Source organism: Otolemur garnettii, unplaced genomic scaffold (assembly GCF_000181295.1).
Source record: "Otolemur garnettii isolate 467f Iridium unplaced genomic scaffold, OtoGar3 scaffold00007, whole genome shotgun sequence".
NCBI classification, from domain to species: Eukaryota; Metazoa; Chordata; class Mammalia; order Primates; family Galagidae; genus Otolemur; species Otolemur garnettii.
In genome coordinates this window covers 18,447,527-18,466,644 of record NW_003852402.1, presented here as the reverse complement: position 1 = coordinate 18,466,644, position 19,118 = coordinate 18,447,527, and the positions used below count along the sequence as shown (strand labels likewise).

At 40.0% G+C, this 19,118-nt stretch overlaps 1 non-coding gene across 1 annotated transcript; it reads left to right on the top strand.

Moving 5' to 3' along the window:
* Nucleotides 1–563: 563 nt before the first annotated feature.
* Nucleotides 564–685, top strand: LOC111723067. The gene has a single exon (XR_002771691.1). It is a non-coding gene; the product is annotated as a U6atac minor spliceosomal RNA (small nuclear RNA).
* The last annotated feature ends 18,433 nt before the right edge of the window (nucleotides 686–19,118 follow it).

Below are 19,118 nucleotides of genomic sequence, written 5' to 3'. Positions count from 1 at the left end.
TATAATAATTTTCATTTATATATAATTATACTTTGTAAATACATATGTGTGTGTATATTTGTGTGTTTATATATATTCTACTGGTTCTGTTTCTCTGGAGAACCCTGGCTAATACACTCTGAAATGTCTTGTGAAGCTTTAAAGGTGGTTTGCAGCTACATTACTCTTCTAAACAGCTATGGCGATCACATAATTTGAATATACTACAGTATATTCAGTCACTCCCCTACTGTTGGCCATATACTGGTATGAAGCTCTTACTTTATAATGTTTGTCATAAGCATCCTGTGTAATCCTCCTTAAAGGCATTCACTGTCATGCCATTTATGTAAAAAATGAACATTTTCCATGACATAGGCATATATACATATATGCACATACCTACACATGAATGCATAGAAACAGTCTGTTAATAGTAGTTACTTCAGGGTATCAATGTAGTATAGAGACTTTCTCTCTCCCTCTTTCTGCAATGTTTTAGTTATATAATAAGGAAAATGCAAGCAAGCATTGCATGATTAAAGATGAGAAAAAGCATTAATAAACCAAATATTGGCTAAAATATGTTTTATGAAAGGAGAGAAGATTAGCATTCCCCTTGACAGGGGCAGTAGAGGCACTCAGAACCGATAACACCCATTCAGCTGAGCATTACCACCTACGTCACAAACATCTGACCAGGTTCTGTAGTCTTTGCTAGCCATTGTACATGCAAAATAGTTTTTATTGGGGTTGGGGTGAGAAAGTCTAGAGGTACCCAGAGGGATAAAATAAGCTCTCTGGGCCACTGTTTAGATGGGTTTATTTTTGTACTCAATATCTAATAAATTCCATATTCTTATTTAAAAAAAAAAAACCTCCTTTTTTCAAAGTACCTTTCCGGGATAATAGTAGAAAGTGATAATGTGACTGGACTTTGTCTTTTCCCATCTCTGGGGTGAAGCTGTGGAATGTTGCAAAGGGTAGGCACCCAAATTTCTCTAGAGGAAGCCAAGTGGGTAGCCCCTCTCCCAGCTTATCAGCATGGTGGCTTATCTTCCTTTGGTGCATTTTAAGGGCTTCCAACTTTTACTTTCAATTTTGTCTCTTGTGTAAGGAGTTTAATCTGATAAATGGAAACCCTTCTCAGCCTCTTATGACAGGAGATTCCTGGAACATAGCTGCAGCTCTGCAAAATCTATCCAGGACTTCCCAGAAAAGTCCAGGCCCAGAATCTGCAATTGCGTCATGGTGTAGCACTTGGGTTCCACAGCTAAGGCCGGGGGATGTCATAGGGTTGTCATCTACTGTGTGGGCTATTGAAATACATTAGCAAGCAGTGGTGACAATAAAACAGGACACCTTTGTAATTTTCTTGGGCTTTCCATCCCTAAATGCTTCCTAATACATCGCACATGTTTCAGACATAACAATGTGATAATTTCAGGACAGATGTCACTATCTCTGTTTCACTGAGGGACTCTGCTCCAGCCATGCTGTCCCTTAGCCAAGCACCATTGGGCCTTTGGACTTACTGCTCCTCTGTGTTTTATCCATATACTCTGGCAGGATTCTTTCATCTTTCAGTTAAGCAGCCCTTAAAGTCTTCTCTTTAAAGCAACCCTCTCTCACCACCCTGGTACTCCTGTAGTTACTTTCTATTTTATCACCATGTCATATTCTGTAAAGCACACATCACTGTCTGAAACTATATGGTTTATTTGCTTATGAATTGTCTGCCTCCAGTTGGATGTAAAAAAGATCCACTTTGTCATGTTCACTGCCAACTGTCCAGCATAGTTCCTGATGCTCTGTGGGCACTCAAAAATACCTTTGGAATGCATGTTTGGTTTTCCAGGGATTGAGCTAGAGTAGTGGTAGGAACATTAGAATTACCTAGAAGGTTTTTTAAAAACATAGTACCCAGGGCCACTCTCCAGAGAAGCCCATTTACTGGGGCCGCATTAGAGGCCAAAGCTTGGTATTGTTAAAAGCTGCTTGGATGATTCTAATACATGGCCAAGATTGGGAACCCTGGGCCAGATAATCATTCATGTTCTTTCTGATGCTGTCACAATTCTCCAGGATAAAGATTATGGTGATGGGAACCACAGTTGTCATAGGAGAAGTGATGAGATGAAGTTGAACTTGGACTAGCTTATAAAATATGCAAGTGAGTCCAGAGAGGGGATGACATGCCTGAGATCACCTGCTTTGTCAGCAGAACTGAGACCACAACTCTTAACTTCTGGTTATAAAGTGGGGTTCTCTCAGTCTCCCACTTCTTAGATGCTCACTTATTCTATGATATTCTGATAGATCCAGTGGAAATCAGTCTACAGATTTTGACTATCCCTCTCTGAACTTAGCATTGCTTTTAAATGGAAGATCTGCTGAAAAGGACAAACTTCTGGCTATGAGCCTCTACTCATTATTGTTCTTGTCCTCCTGTTTTTCCTTCTGCTTCAATTCTATTAATCTATTTCTCTCTGTGGTAATTTTACCACTTTCTATTCCCCCTACAACTTTCTAAAATGCTTTGTCAACTCTTTGAAATTTTTATTTTTCTGTCTCTCTTCCTTCCCCCCTTTTTTAAAGCTGTAAAACTTGGAGAATTTTCTGCATAGTATTGTGGGCAATCTATGGACAAGAAAAAAAAAAGCAAAACTCTTCATCCAAACATTCCATCTCATCTTCACGCAAGGAGGGCACACAGATTATACTTCACCACAAATCCCAGATGCTCTCATCTGCTCAGCGTAGAGAAATGGGGAGAAAATTGGAGGACAGGCACTTGACCCTCCTCTAGACTGTGGGAATTGCAAAGCTCCTGGGAAAACAATAGACCATCAAAGAATTTGGAGAAGATGGTCACATGAATTTTTGAGTTTTGTGAGTCTCTAAACAAAATCCCCTCTTCTGTCAATTAAACGATTTATGAGGAGTGAAGTTTGCACATGGTTTGGACACACCATGCTCTGGGGATGAAAAGAGAAGGAACTGTGATTTTATTTGGAAGACCTTTTGGACTGTTGGCTGTCTAGTACTGAGAATAAAATCTGGGTGCAGAAAGGAGGGAGTGGACGTGGAGCTGATGCAGAGTAGAGGGTGGGTTGGATAGGATGTGCTTGCAGCTGTGGGATGGCTGAGGGGTCCCATTTCCCTAGATTCCTGTAGGGTCTCCTTTATTTCTGATGAGAGGATGAGATGACATAGTTCTCTTGGCACTGGTGGGAGCTGGGTGTCCGTGCAGATAGATATGAATCTCAGCAGACCATAAAGTCTTCCCTGCTGAGTTGTTCATGGGAAAAGCCAGGTGGGACATGGCACAATCATTCCATGACCACATAGCACATACTGTTCTCCGATTTGGTACTTCACATTCTCCAGTGGAAAATTATCAAGCAATGCTCATTTGTGTCAGTCTTTCCTCATAACTTAAATGTTGTGAGCTTTAACCAGGACACCTGTGTTTGTTGAGCAATCACGGATGAGACTTTTGAGAGGTTTACAAGATTAGGCAGTGAAAGGGATGAGTAATGAAACAGAGGTTCCCCATGGGGTAGAAGAGAGTATATGGGAAGATGTGGTTGGGAGGGAGTAAAGAAGAAAAGGGCAGTGCAAAAAACTAGGTTCTTTATTCATCTATTCAATACTTTCATAGCTGTTTACTGAGTGCCTCTATGCATGAGGTACTTTCCTAAGCCCAGAAGGTATATCAGGTTGAATCCTGGACTCTGTTCACCATATTCCCACTTATCTTCTGTGGAGACTTTCCTGATTCCTGAGATGCTGTCTCTTCCCTATGCTTTTGTGTAGACTTCTCCTTTGGCATCCATCTCATTCATTATATTCTAATGGTGCCTGCTGCTTACATCTGCCTGCTTCTTAAGGCTCTGAGCTCTACAGGCAGGTATCGTGTCATAGATACCTTTGACTTCATGCTTCTGAAGGTGCTCAATAAAGGTGGATTAAATGAATTTGACAATCGGTTGGGAAAAATTGATTGGCCTTCACGTATTTATAAATATAATGAGTAGAATGATGATGATGATGATGATGTTGATATTGAGGAATAGCTTTAATTTCCCAAGCTATTCCAGGAACTGAGGAGGAACATTTGGAAGTGATGTGATGAAACCCATGGATCTTCAATTTCATTCTCCAGACAATCAATGAGCTTGGACAGATCCCCCTGATTAGTGGGTAGGCCAAAGTAGTGGTAACGTGGACAAGATTTCTGCACCCAGAGTTTATTATCTGTGTCATTATTTAGACAGACTTGATACAATTTTGGTTTTAGGTATTTTTTGTTAATGTTAAATCAGTGTGTTCCTTTCTTAACTCATTGTTACCTCTCTCATTGTCCCCAAATCATCTCTCAGTATGTGTTATCCAGGGAGTATTCAGCAGCAGTAACAATGATGATGACAATAAGTAATGTTTCTTGAGTCTTTCTGTGTGTCCAGGTTTATTCTGAGTGCTTTGCTTTTTATATTCCATGTATTTCTTGCGCAGTCTCATGAAGCTGGTAGTACTATTATTCTCATTCTGAAATAAAGAAATGGAGACACAAATTGTTGAACCAATGTGTTTAAGGTCATACAACTTATGGGTGGGATAGAAGTAGAATTCCTGCCTAGGCTCTGTATTCTTAGCTTTTCTGCTGTGCTATTTCCCTCATTTGGCTGTTTACCCTATAAGAAATTCATGCACATGGAGGGATAAACATGTTTCACCTCTCATGCTAAAGATCTGTTGCTTGAAGGAGACATTCCTTGAACTTCAAGACTGGGCATCACCCTCTCTGAGAAGTCATCCTTGATTCCCTCCAGACTAAGCCAGATACTGCTTTCTAAATTTCCATAAAACATTTGTTTTTTCCTTTTCTCAGCTGTAACCATTTAATTTCTTGTCTGTTTACCCCATAAGTCTATGCGTTTCTTAAGGACAGATGCCTACCATCTCTTAGTGCCTAGCATTCAGTGCTCAAGACATGATTAACTTAACTAATTAGTTAATTAAGAAAAAAATTGCAATTTACTACTGACTTTTCAAGAGGCTTACTATAAGAATGTTTGCTGATATATTTATTCTTTTTGTCTACTCATTTATTTATTCCTTCCATAGATATTTATTAAAGGAGGACCTATCTGTGCTAAGCATCCTTCTGGGGACTCAGGATACCAGGATGAGAAAATACACATTGTTGCTCTTTACAAGCGGCTAAAAGTCTACTGTTGGGGGTCTAGGTATTAAATGGAATTGTCTAATTATGAATTGGAATATTGCTATTGGAGAAAATTACAGGATGCTTTGGAGAAATATAAAATTGAACTAAAGGGTTCCTGGGCCCATGGAAAAAAAAAATCATATTTACCAAAGTTTCATATCAGAGTTTCAAGTGGGTCATCCTTTGACTCTCAAGGTCAATAGCCTGAGTCAATAGCCACTGATTATAGTAGGCAAATTGAATGCAGAATTGACCAAGTCTGGACAAGTAAATAGGTTATTCTTAACAAGAAGTCTTTGAGACTTCAATAATCATTGAATACAACTTCATATACCCTGGAAAAGCTCACATTAAAGTTCCAGGTAAAACGATTATGCAAGAAGAATGTTAATCAGTGCTGTTTTAAGGATTTATTCAATATCCCAACATTATTCCTAGGAACAAATGGAAACCAAGTGTCTTCCTAGAAACTTTTATGAGGCATTTAGGGACCTATCTTGGTGGCCTCGGGTACTTTAACACAGAATCTAGAGCAAATTATCCAAAACTATGCCTGAATTTTGCCTGGGCCTTATTCCAAGTTCATATTGGTGCTACCCTCTGGTGGGTAAAACTAGATAACAGAGTTTGAACTTCTAATCCTGGAGAACATTCTGGTAGAGTGAGTTTTTGTTTTATTTAGAGGAGGGATCATAAGATATTATTAAAACAACTTGAACATCTGGTTTTGGGATAAAGTCATTTTATTGTGTGACTGCCAAGCCACAGAGCCAATCTTACCAAGAAAGCCTTCCTCTCCCCCAGCCTTACGTAAAGCCTAAGACCCAACTATAACAATGTGCACCCTCCAACACAAACGACGAGGACAGGGGAGCAGAATGAGGTCTTTGAGACTCAATGAAAATTCACCTGGTGTTTGGAAAATCAGAGCAGTAAGGAGAAGTTAGACTCTTTTTTGAGTCTGTTTTCTCATTCTAGTTGCCCCCTATTCAAACTCTCAGTGAAAACAAAAAGGAAGCAATATTTTAAAGAGGTGTTCCTTGAATTCCAGTAAAAGTCCTCCACCCCTCCTCCCACCACCACTGCCCTTTCTCCCATCAACTTGAAGGGCTGATGTTAGACATAGAGAAAGTAAGAATCGAGTTTTAACAATGAGCTTTAGAGAACAAATGGAATGAACCTCTTCTCTGTGTGTGCATCTGGTCCTAGGATGGTCCTCTGCTGCTGTTGGCCAAATGCTCCAGACATGCCCTTACGCTACTTAGATTCATTCATTTATTCAAAAATTGTTGAGCACTTATCAGTAGCAGACTCTGTACTAGGCACTGGGCTCTATGACATGATGGCATTTATATTTTAGGCAACCAAATTACAATTCAACAGATACAGACATAAAAAATGTCAGAGGGAAAGAGCTATGAAAGAAGTCAACAAGGCTGTGGGAAATATCTTACTTTCACACCCACAGAAGACTTATTAGTCAATTGTGATACCCTTTCCCACATTCCAGTCAGTCACCACTGATAGATCAGATTGGCAATCAGCTGAAATCTCCCTAATGATCTTAGGTAGACTTCATTTCCAGGCAGGGATGCTGAACACGCCCCCCAAAGAGGACATAACTATGTCAGACCCGCTTAGTCATAGTATCAAAGAGTTGGAAAACACTGTAAAGTGAAGACCTGTTTTGATTAAGCCCCTTGTTTTGCAGTATCCTGCAAGGGGGCAGTAACCTGTCACCATTTCCCAGCATGTCCCTGGCTGGAACCCATGCCTCATGACTTTAGTTCCAGGACATTTGCTGTTGTCTTCAATAGAGACTGTGGAATTTTGTCTTATCTCACCCAATCATCTTTCCATCCCTTTATCATGCTTTTGTAACTTGAAGAACCCAGGTGAAGGAGGAAAGTAATGATGCAAAGGTCAGAGTTAAGTCATTTTTGTGGTTGGCAAGATATAGCAAAGAACAGTAGACTGTAGACACTTAAAGAGGGAAAGTGTATTAGAACTTGGCGACTGAACAAAGATTAGGTTCTTTCTTAATTGTGTCAGAATTTCCAGAATGTGGAAAAGGCATCTTCCTTTTGAGTCCTTAAGTCATCTTCTCAGGGGTGGGGATTTGAAAACAAACAAACAAACAGGACGGGGTAGAAGGAAAGGAGATAGGGAGGAAGGAACTGGATTATTTCCTTTTTATATTTGCAATTTGCTCTAGCATTGACTTCCTACCTGATGCAAATACTGAGAATGATCTAGTATGTGCCAAAATGATGATGCTATTTTTTGCATCTGATAGCAATTCACCAGAGGATGTCAACTATAAACAGGTTTTTAGGCTGACAGTCCAAGACTCCTCAAGGATTGACTCAGCGGTTATTTTGTCCAAGGTACATAGAGCAAGTTTCCTAAGTCTGGGTCATTCTGATAAATTCTTGAAAACAGGGACCCCAGTCGGCAAAGGGGAGAACATCAAAGATCTCCTGGGGCTGTAACCAAGATTGGCAACTGGCCTGTGTCCTCACTTCACTCCAGCCCTGGGGCCTACGGCAAAAGGAAACTCAGTAGGCAGAAGTCCTCCTTTCCCCTCCTTAAGGCCATCTGCCTCATTGCAGCTCCCCTAAAGAATCAGTGTTTCTAGATTTGAAAAAAGTCTCAAACAGATCATCTAGTCCAGCCCTTATTTCATGGAAGCAAATTAAAATTGTCATTAACCAGACTATATGTACTATAGGCTCTTATGTAGAAAGAGGAAAAGTTAGAGAATTGAGTCAGCAGAGAGGTCTCTGCAAGACCCCTTGCAACAGAAAGTAATTTCCAGGCTTATGTAGGGAAAAAAAAAAAAAAAAAAGAATACAATAAGATAGTAGTCTTCAAACTTTGGCATGTAACTAGAATCACCTTCAGGACTTTAAAAACACATATCTTTCAACTCTATCCCCAGAGCTTCTAATTCTCATAGGTCTGGGACTCTGGAATTTGCATTTATGACAAGGTCCCATGTGATATTATTGCTGCTGATTCAGAAACTACTCTTCAGAAACTTCTATATAAAGATGGAAAAGAAGAAAGCAAATGCACCAAGCCACCTAGTGCCCTTACCTGCTGAAGGCTTCAGGGAGAGAGTTAGTGAGTAGGTAGTTTCCATCATGAGATAGATGGAAGTAGTCTTCTCTTTCCATTAAATGTCACATTTGAATGTAGTGAGGCTACTAAGAAAGGAGGTCCTCTACACCAGATGGTATAGACCACAAGAGTAATATTCCTAATGGAATTCATGTAAAAATCCACAGAACGCCATAAGGGACTGATGGGATCTGCTGGATTGGGGCTGGATTGGGTAAGCAGGAGAGAGACCCAGACCTGACCCAGGTCTCCTGCTTATCTTCACTCCTCCACCACATCACTGAGTGTGTTACAGGTTGTAAACTTTAACTTGCTTTGTGTTGGGGGTCAGGGGTTCCACTTCCCAGGACCCAGTTGACCTGGTTCAATTACTCAGCTGAACTAGAAAGTCCAACTGAGGCACAGGTAATTGAAAACAAGAATGAAGGCAAACTGAAAATAAAACTGGAACAGCATAGGCATCGTGCACAGACAGAAAAGTAACCTGCTCAAATTTTATTTAGGAAGAACAAAGAAAAAGTTTAGAGCACTTCCAAAGAGAGTTGGAAGTGGGTCTCTGTGGTGAATGAGAAGAGGCCAAAGAGATGGAGACACAAAGGTGGTACAGAGGTATAAATATCCTCTTTCTCTCCATTTGAAATTGGTTACAACTCTTTCGTTTGTTGCTCTGTGATGCCAGGCAGTATTGCCCTTTTCTATTGGTCATTGATCGTTGTCTCTTCCTATTGGCCATTGGTTACCTAGGTTACCTCATACAGTTCTTTCCCTTTTTTGGTGGGGACTGTTGAGTGGTGAATGTTCCCGTGGGCCCTCCAGACTTCCTTGTTCAGCAGGCCAGGCTTTCCTCCCATCCCCCTTGAAGCCCCTTTCTTAGTGTCCCCTCTCACTTTGATTTTTGAATTATGTAAACTTTTATTCATATTTAGGAGATTGCCACATGGGAGAACTAGCTGGAAGGGCTTACTACTGGCCCCGCCATGGTTAGTGTCGTAATACCAGAAAAATCACCTTGGCTCTCTGCGTCTCTGTATCTTTGTTCATTCTTCTGTAATCTGAAATAGCAGTGTTTCCCCCAACTTCCTGCTGAACTCTGAGAGCCCAAGGAGAGGAGGTATACAAGGCACTTTACAAAAATGTGAAGTCCTATAAAAGTGGAAGAAATTATTTTTTACTCATTTAACAAAATATTAGGAATCAATCATGAGCTGGACTCTGAGGACGTTGGGAAGAATAAATGAAACCAGGTTCACAATGGCCTCAGTGAAGGGGAGGGGGAAATAATGAGCTTTCTTTTCAATCACCTAACCTGACCTTACAACTACAGGAGGAAAAGAGGTATTGAAAGGGCCGTGTAGAGGAGTCACTGGCTTCCAACCTCTGTAGCCCCATTTAATTTATTCATAATATGGAGATAAGTTGGGGCTAAGATTCAGCGGTACTGGTTGGTGAAACATTGAAAGAATTCTGTCTTAGTTGGTAAAAGGTACTGCCATTGAAGCATTCTCCATTCTTAGCATTTGGGCCACAAGCTGTCCTGGAACCCCTGGACATCTTCTGCAGACCAGAAAATAAGAAGCAATGCCTGGCACAGGTGGCGGATCTGCCCTGCCCCGGAGCATCTTCAAGACAGTTTTTGGTTGGTTCATGGCTGTGTTACATTTACTGTTAAATATTTTGGCCATTAAGTGAATGTCACTTGCCTACATGATTTTTATGAGGAATCCATAATGATCTCAGTAAACAAATGTCCTGGAGTGTGCTCAGGACAGTTTACTTTCCTTCTAGGCAAAAATCAGTTTCGTAGTGATGGAGGGTGGGCAGAGGTGGGCTGAAGGGAAAGAAAGGTGAAGAGCCACTTGAGAATCAGCAGAAGAGTAAGGCATGAGTGAGTGAGGAGGCAGATCTCTGTGGACCTGGGGTGCTGTGTAGCAAGTGCCTTCTTGGAGGCCAAAGAGAAAGCAGAGCTCAGGGCTTGTCCAAGGGCTGGTAGTCCTTTGAATGGAGCACAAAGTGTTATTGTTACACTGTAACAGCTCTGGCCCACATCGCTAATTTATTCCATTCTAATTCTAATCTCTTCTTCACTGGGGAGACAAAAGTCTGAGCAGTTCTCTCTTGCACGCCCTGCAACCTGCTACTGGGAGAATGGTTTCCTTGTTTTGCTGGGACTCTTCTCACGTTTGCACTTTCTTGGCAAACCTGCCAAGAGAGGTATCAGAGTCACTGGGCACACCCCGAACATTGATATGTTTGGAATTTAATCAAACGTCCCACAAAATGGGACTATTTACCTTACCCCTGGAAGCACTCACTTTAAAAATATTTAAAAGCTATCAAAATACAAATTATTAGGACTCTGCCCTTCAAAATGAGCTTTTTAGGATTTATGTATTTTGATATACGCCTCACTCTTCCCAAGAAATGAGGTCAGGCATTTCCCCGATTCTGACAATTCAGTGCAGTGAGTAGTAAAAAGATGGCTGGGGTCCAGCCCTATTTTTCAATGATACATCTTTGCCTTGTTCTTTGGCGCCTCTTTGCCTGCAGGAGGGGCCTGGAATAGCCTCTCCCAGCGATCTCAGGTGGCATGGTCTTAAAGCCTGGAATGACCAACTTCAGGATTCCAACCCTGTGGCTTTGAGGTCTAGTTAGGAGCAGACCTCAGCCTGAAAGTCAAGGCACACAGGACCCATAGGGTGCAGGAGGAGAGAGGGAGAGAAACAACTTTGCTGCTTTTTAATTCCTCATGTATGACATGCATTTTGTCCCCTGACCCAGCCTAGGAGTTGCTTTAAAGCTTCTCTGTGATTCTCTCGGACCCACTCTCCACACCTGACTCTCTAAAACAGCAGTTCTCAACTTGTGGGTCACAATCCCTTTGGGGGTTGAACGAGCTTTTCACAGGGGTCGCCTAAAACCATCACATACACCCTGTCCAAATATAGGTGTATGAAAATAATTTTATGGTTGGGGGTCACCACAACATAAGGAGCTGTATTAAAGGGTCGCAGCATTAGGAAGGTTGAGAACCCTAAAATGTGGCTGGCTCATCCACCTCACTGACAATATCCTTCTTCCCCACTCACTCTTCCTCTCCACCTTAACACGTCCCTTTGTGCTCATCCACTCTGTCTCTCTTTTTCTTTCCTTTGGTCTCTGAGGAAAGGTTTGTCTGCCTTGCCAAGTTGAAGTGTGGGCTGAAGATCCCCCAGTGACCTCTCTTGGGTGACTTCCGGCTCATTCTTTCCTTTTTGGGGAAGAAGGATCAGCAGCCCCTCCCAGTGTGTAGAATCTACAAAAATGCCCCCCTTAATGCCCTTAAGCACACCCCCTTCCTTTTCCTCCCTGGGTAGAATCCTAGAGTTAGTAGCCTGCCCTGGCTGGTTCCTCTTTCTCTACTCCTCTCCTTCCTTACAACCTTGTAATCTGACTTGGAACAACCTTATTGAAACAGTCTCATAATTGGTGACATTATGATTTTCCCATTAACCTTCAAATGCTCAAAGTCACTATTTTCTTTCTATCTCAGGCTTACACACATCCTCGCTCCAGGATAGGACCCTGTCCTCACAGTATGACCCTGTTGGCATCCCTTTTCTTCCTGAAATGCTCCCTGCTACACCAGAATGGGAGGAGTTCTCCTACAACCAGGGGACTGTTTTTCATAAGTTTCCTAAATGGCTCCTCCTTGGCAGAAAAAGAAAAGCATTCCCGGGATTCCTCTTCTCTCCTTCCTTGACTTTTTCTCCACCCCTCCTCCACTCTTTTCTGTTCTCCCCTCCCCTTTCCCTCCTCTCTATCTCATCCACAGCCATGGTTTCTGAGAAGACCCCAGCTCTCTGCCTCTCTGGAAGTGACTTCCAAATCCTTTCCTCCAGAATGCTTTCCTCCTGGGTCCTAGTCCCAAGACTCTTCCTGCCAGATTTCCCCACCTTGTATGCTACTGGCATCTCAACCCAAAGGATTCAATATCCAAATCACTCCCTTCTCTTTGAAACAGACTCAGCCTTGGCCTCTTTATTTTTGTAAATCGTACAGACACCTTCGTCATGCAAACTGTAAACCTTTACCTCTGCCCTGCTTCACCTCATTCCTTTGACTCACTGTTTATGCCTTTTTGGTTGTTTTCCACGTTGTCTCTTGACTCCACTTCCTCTCCAAGGCAGGTGTTGTTATCACCCAAATGTCTACTTTCTCCTCTTGCCTGGACTCTTGGGACAGCATGTTAGGTGATGGCTTTCTTGACATTGTTTTCCCCTTATCCAATTATTTACACACCCCAGACAAATTGATCTTCTCAGTGCTCACTTCTGATGAAAGTCTTCCGTGGTTTCACCTCTCTGCTCAATTAAGTTCACACTCTTTAAAATCCCATTCAAGGCCCTAAAAGATCTTTCCAGGCTTAATTCTCAGTAATGTCTTAAATTAATTTTTTTTTCCTAGTCAACTGATATGACTCAAAATTTCCCAGGTATGCCTCGTGATTTCCAATTTCTGCTTCTTTGTTTTTATTCTTTCTTTTGCACACCTCGCCCCCCAAATACTTTTGCTCAAATGCAATGGAGTCTGTCTTTTCTATGAATCCTACAAAATGTAGTTTGAGCTTCCTTGTGACCTGGACCATTATTTTCTCAATATTCGTATTCTGAGAGCTTAATTTCTCTACTTCTATCTCTTGCAGTTTTAAAACCTTTAAGGGAAAAGAGTAAATCATAGGCCTTTTTAGAATCTTACATAACACTGGGGGCAGTATCTGTTGCATAGTAGGCTCCATTTTATATTTATTGACTATTGAATAAAATAATCATGATAACTTTTAGAAACTTTGTAATCTGTTTTTTAGGTTTTAGAAAGGTCTTCATTCTTTCTTCTTCTATTTCTTTTTTTTTTTTTTTTTTTTGAGACAGAGCCTCAAGCTGTCCCCCTGGGTAGAGTGCCATGGCATTACAGCTCACAGCAACCTCCAACTCCTGGGCTCAAGCAAGTCTCCTGCCTCCGCCTCCCAAGTAGCTGGGACCACAGGCGCCCGCCACAGCGCCCGGCTATTTTTTGGTTGCAGCCATCATTGTTGTTTTTGGCGGGTCCAGGCTGGGGATTCGAACCCGCCACCTTAGGTGTACGTGGCTGGCGCCTTAGCCGGTTGAGCTATAGGCGCCGAGCCTCTATTTCTTTTTTTAATCTTAATTAATTGACTGGAAAATACCAGTAACTAATCCCTCACATAGACATTCTCACAACAGGCTCGTTTCTGCCCAAAAACTACTTTCACCAACATTTTGCGAGTGATCATGGCTTCTGACTTAAATAACTCAGTAAAAATAGGAAACACATATCTGACAGTAATGTACACTAGGTTATAATATTATGGAATTAGTACTTCTTTTGAAAAAAAAAAGAAAAGAAAATCCAAGTAGTCAAAGCTTTGTAATAATGAAACGTCCAAAGTACTAAGCGCAAAGTCTCACGTACTCTTTCCAAACACTCAACCCTCTTCCCCTACATTCTGCCTGTGAGAGGATTTAGGGAAAGACAAACTCCCTGCTGGTCCCCTGCTGGTCCCCGGCTGGTCTTTGCATTTTTTTTTTTTTTATAATATATATCCAGAAAAGAAAAATGAACCTAGTCAACTACTTGGATGTTGGATCTCCAAATTAAAGGAAAAGAAATATTTGGAAAATATCCTAAATTATTAACAACAATAATAAAATAACAACAAAACCCATTTAATTATTTGGTTTAGATACCACAGCTTAAAATCTTGTTTGTTCGTCCTACTGGATTACATCTGTTTCTGACCAATCACCATGGATTGATTATAGATAATTGATTTACATTTACAGACTACTTCTGGAAACTTTCCTCTCTCCCTTAACTCAGATTAAATCTGACAATGTGTGTAGAGCAAACCTGTGTCCAGCCTGGAGCACATGTTGACTGAGAGCAAAGCAAACAAAATTTTGTCAAACAATTGGTTGTTGACAAAATTCAACTTTTGTTAAATGGGGAAAATGTGTTTGGCAGGTGGGTTCCAACTCCTTTGAAGCATTTTTTTTTAATGGGGTGTGTGTTTTTTGTTTTGTTTTTATTTCTAATGACATTTGTGTGTACCCTTGGCTAGCTGCTGAATGGAAACAAGCTGTCCTATCTCACTCTGGGCTATCAGAGCCGTCTTCAGTAGGTAGATCCCTCCAGCCATCTTGGAACATTTCTGTGCCACAGGCAACGTTTTCTTCTTTCCAAACTTTATTTTGAAGTAAGTTCAAGGAAATTCGAAACAGCAAGGTTGAGTGGAAAAACTAAGAAGTCTTTTGTTCAGCATGTACAGTTTGAATTGTGTCAGGAAATATTGCTACTTTCATTTCATTACACTTTACTTTGGAGAAACCATTTTTTTTTTTTTTTTTTTTTTTTTTTTAATTTAACAGAGTCAGGAGAACTCTCAGTCAGGAGGCTGTCCATAGCTGAGTTTCATGGACAGATGGCCGGCTCAAACACATAACAAAGGATCTGTTGTGCTCTTGCCAATTCCATTTCATGAAATCTTTTTTGGTATAAACTGGAGAAAGCACTTTGTTCAGTTAAAGATTTTTTTTTTTCCTGCCAGTTGTCTTTGCCAAGGTCAATGTTTCTATTGTATGGGGGAAGTGTACACTCCCCCTGGTGGCTGATTTGCACATAGGCGTTTTTCTTAACCAAAAGACACAGGGGTCTCAGTAGCTAAAATGCCCTAGTGTGGTATATGTTTGTTTAACAATTATTTACTGTGTTCCTGTGGTGTGCCAGGCAATATACTAAGTGATCGAATTTGGGAAACCCAAGTTCTTCCTCTGGGTCTGCTCTATGTAACCAGACATTCCACCTGCTCAAGGCAACCATTGCATCTTGCTGTGCTTTATTCATTTTCTCAACAATGCGCTGTATTCTATCTACATTACTTATCCCAAAACAAAGCATCAAAGATCCAAAAAGCTAAAATAACAGCAAGAGCGATCATGAGCTGTAAATTAGATGAGGTCACTTCAATGCTTAAAATAATTTAATGTCTTCCTATTGCCCTTAAAATAAAATCTAACCTCTTTTTATGGATTCAAAGACCCAGAATAATCTAGTCTCTACCTCCTTGTCAGCCTTCATCTCACACCATTCTCTCTCTGGAGAATCTCACACCTTTATATCAGCCAACTGTCTTTCTTTTTGCAGTTTTTGGCCAGGACCAAGTTTGAACCCACAACCTCCAGCACATGGGGCTTTCACCCTACTCCTTGAGCCACATGTGTTGCCCCCTAGCCAACTATCATTTTCCTACAAGCTCAATCCCTCTCCCTCCTCACCCCAAGACCTCCATATATGTACTTCCCCCTTTTCATAAGCTTTCTCCTACTCTTCACCTACCTAATTCTTATTTAAAATCTTTTTTTTAAGGATAAGATCACATTCTCAGGAAATTTTTTGCTAACCACCAACTCTAAAAATAATTATTATTATTTTATTTTATAGAATGTTACTTTCTCTCATATCTCTTACCCTATACAGAATATATGTATATATTTCTATAGTTGTTTAAATTTACTAGCTTATCTACTAAAATGAAAGTTCTGTAAAGGCAGATACCATGACTGTATAATTCATAACCATAAACCTTGCATCTATAAATAACATCAATCAAAAATCTGAGAGTCAATGAATGAAATCCATGGAGTGTTATATATCATTATATAATAAAAACAATATAATGTATAATATCTAAAAATGAGGAGGAAATGAAATTCAAGAAAGAGAAAGTTGATATATTTAACAAGTATTAATGAACTATGAACTTTTAAAATGATTTGAATTATGTATTCACTTATGTAATCTGTATTTCATGACTACTTAATAAAATAGAATTATATAATTTTATAACTTAATATAAGTTTGCAGATGATAAAACTAGGGCCTAGAGACATGAATTGATGGATCCAAAGTCATATAAAGGCAGAAACAAGACTAGACTATATGTCTCTGATTCCTACCCTCAGGTTCTTTTTGCTACATTGTGCTTATTCATGTGTGTCATTATCTTTATAAGACCTTATTTCTTAAGGTTTGATAGACTTATTAAACTCCTGTATTAATTCTAGACTAGAGTGACTATAAAAAAAATTGCTAACTAATTCTCAAGCATCTTTCACCCTGATGTCCTGGAATTAAAACAGATGTTTATCTCAGCTCAATGCTCTTCCTTCTTTCCTTCTTTTTTACTTTTCCCTTACTGAAGGCATTTTTAAAAATTAAGTAATAGCTGTGTACATTAATGCAATCATGGGGTAAAATCTGCTGGTTTTATATACAATTTGAAATATTTTCATCTAACTGGTTAACATAGCTTTCAGCATTTTATCATTCTTTGTGCCCAGAGGGTACTTTCTATGAGGGAAACTTGTTCCCTCAGTTCTTAGAAGTTTTCTTGGATTATTTCTTTTATCATTTCTTTTTCTCCATTTCCTGTGTTTCCTCCTCCTTCTCCTTCTCTTTCTTCTGTTGAATTTTTCATTTCTGCTCTCATAATGTTAAGTAACAATAATTCTCTTATGCTTTCTGAATATTTCTTTTGGTAACAAACTTTTCTTATTTTAAAGTTACAATGTCCTTCCTTAACTTTTTGCAAGAATGAATGGTATTACATTTGAAAAAAATTCTGTCTTTTGCATTTTTGTCTTCATATTTCTTTTCACTGTTTTTCATGCTAATGCTTTCCTCAAATGTCTGATGATTCTTAGATGTCTATTCTTATTTAATAGAGGAGAGGATAGGGTTGCCAAATATGACATGTAGCTCTCAGTTGAATCTGACTTTCAGATAAACAATGAATACATTTTTGGTATGTCCAAAAGATGACATTTTTATTTGCTAAGTCTGGCAACCCTAGAGAGGAAGAAGAAATGGTTAATCTAAGGTCTGTGTGTATGTGTAGGAGTTGCTGACTGCTGGGCATTACCAAGGAGATCTGGCTGGGCCATTTCATTAGGGCATGCCTGACCAACAGTTTCCTTAGATCTTTACAGTTGAGCTGAATCCCCAGAACAGAATCAGTCAGTCTTTAGACGATAAGCCTAAAGCTTGGCTGTGGGTGTCCTGGGAGCCAAAGCAGGCCAGGAGGTTGGAGTTCTCATCATTCAGGATGTACGTGTCCAGTAACTTCTAGTAACTCTCCTTGGTTTTCAAGGAGACTATTAACAAATCCTACATCTGCCCCAGCTGCATCCTCACTTTCACAGGTACTTCTTGCTTCCAATTACTGAGCTTTTTCAGTGCAAATCAAGTTGCTTCTGGGTTTCCCCCACTGTCAACTTAAATTTCAGCCTTCATGGGTCTGCTAAGCCAGTTACCACTCAACCATCTGCTTTCCATCTTCCAAAATGTTGTTGTTGTTGTTTTTCTCCTGATTCTTTTTATTCTTATGAGCGAATGTCTTTAAAATCAATCCCTTTACTGTCTTTTCAGTGGGCTTGGGGGATGCAGTGTAATGTAAAGCATATGTTAAAGCTGCCATCTTTAACTAGACGCACAGCCATGAATTTTCAAAGTGACTACAGGAGAGTTTAATTCTTCTTTTCTCGATTTTCTTTTGTAAAATGAGAAGGTTAAGGGAGATGGTTGTTGATAGACCCCACGCAAAAATTTTATGATTGTATAATCTCCTGCATATTGTTATTATTAACTGAGGCCATCAGGTAACAACTTCCTAAGCCTTCAAAATAAGTTCTGTTTTTAGTTTTTTAAGGAGGAAACAAAGGCATAGTCTTCATTTTCAATAATATTAAGACTTTTAACTGCCACTTGCCATGATAAGAACGTCAGCAAGGACTTCTCTGAGGCTTGTGTTCTCTCCAAATATGGAAAACAATATTAACTTCTCTCAAAAGGCTGCTGTGATGAGCAGATAAGTTAATTCACAGGAAAGAATTTGCACTGTGGAAACTTGCTACGTAAGTATTAGTTGATAAAGTAATTTTTTGATTATCTTCTCAGCATAATAGTTCTTGGTCTTCCTGAAGTCTTCTGATGAGGAAATCATAGTATTTACTCTTAGTTGCCTGGCTTTATTATAACCAGAATTATTAACCCCGAAGGTTCCCAGTGAATCTGTTCCTATAAATTACTGAGTCCTCAAAGACATTACTATTAAAAGTGCCACTCTTGACTGAAAACTGCTTATGTGTCAGGTAATATGCTAATTGCTTTGTATACATTTTGTCTAACCTTTACAACCATCCTGACAGGTAAGCCCCATTGAATCCATTTTATAGATAAGGATATTGAGACTGATGGAAGTTAATTAATTGGGCCCATTCCACTTACTCAGTAGATTTGGGATTCAAACTAATAGGTCTTTCTGGCACCTAAACCCACATATACTTTTTTCTTTTATGTCATAATGCTTTATTAACACTCTACAAACCTCTACTATGTCTTATAACATTGGAGCCAGAATGTGAACAAGCTTCACCTGATACCAATAATTTGATGCCTTCCTAGTCCACAGTGGATTCTGCGTTCTGACCAGAACTCAGGCCTTGCTTTCTTAGGCCTTCCTGCTTTGCTCCTGCTGTTGTTCTCTTGGGATGTCACATGACACTTCACCCTCTCTGCCTGGTGACTGTCTACCCATTATGTGGGGCTCCATGAAGGTCCAACTTCTTTGTGGAGCTTTGCTTTAACTTCCCTAAGGAAAATTAGTAGATCTCTTCTCTAAGTTCTCTGAGCATTTTAGTTAGATCTCAGTAAAATTGCCTCTCTTTAA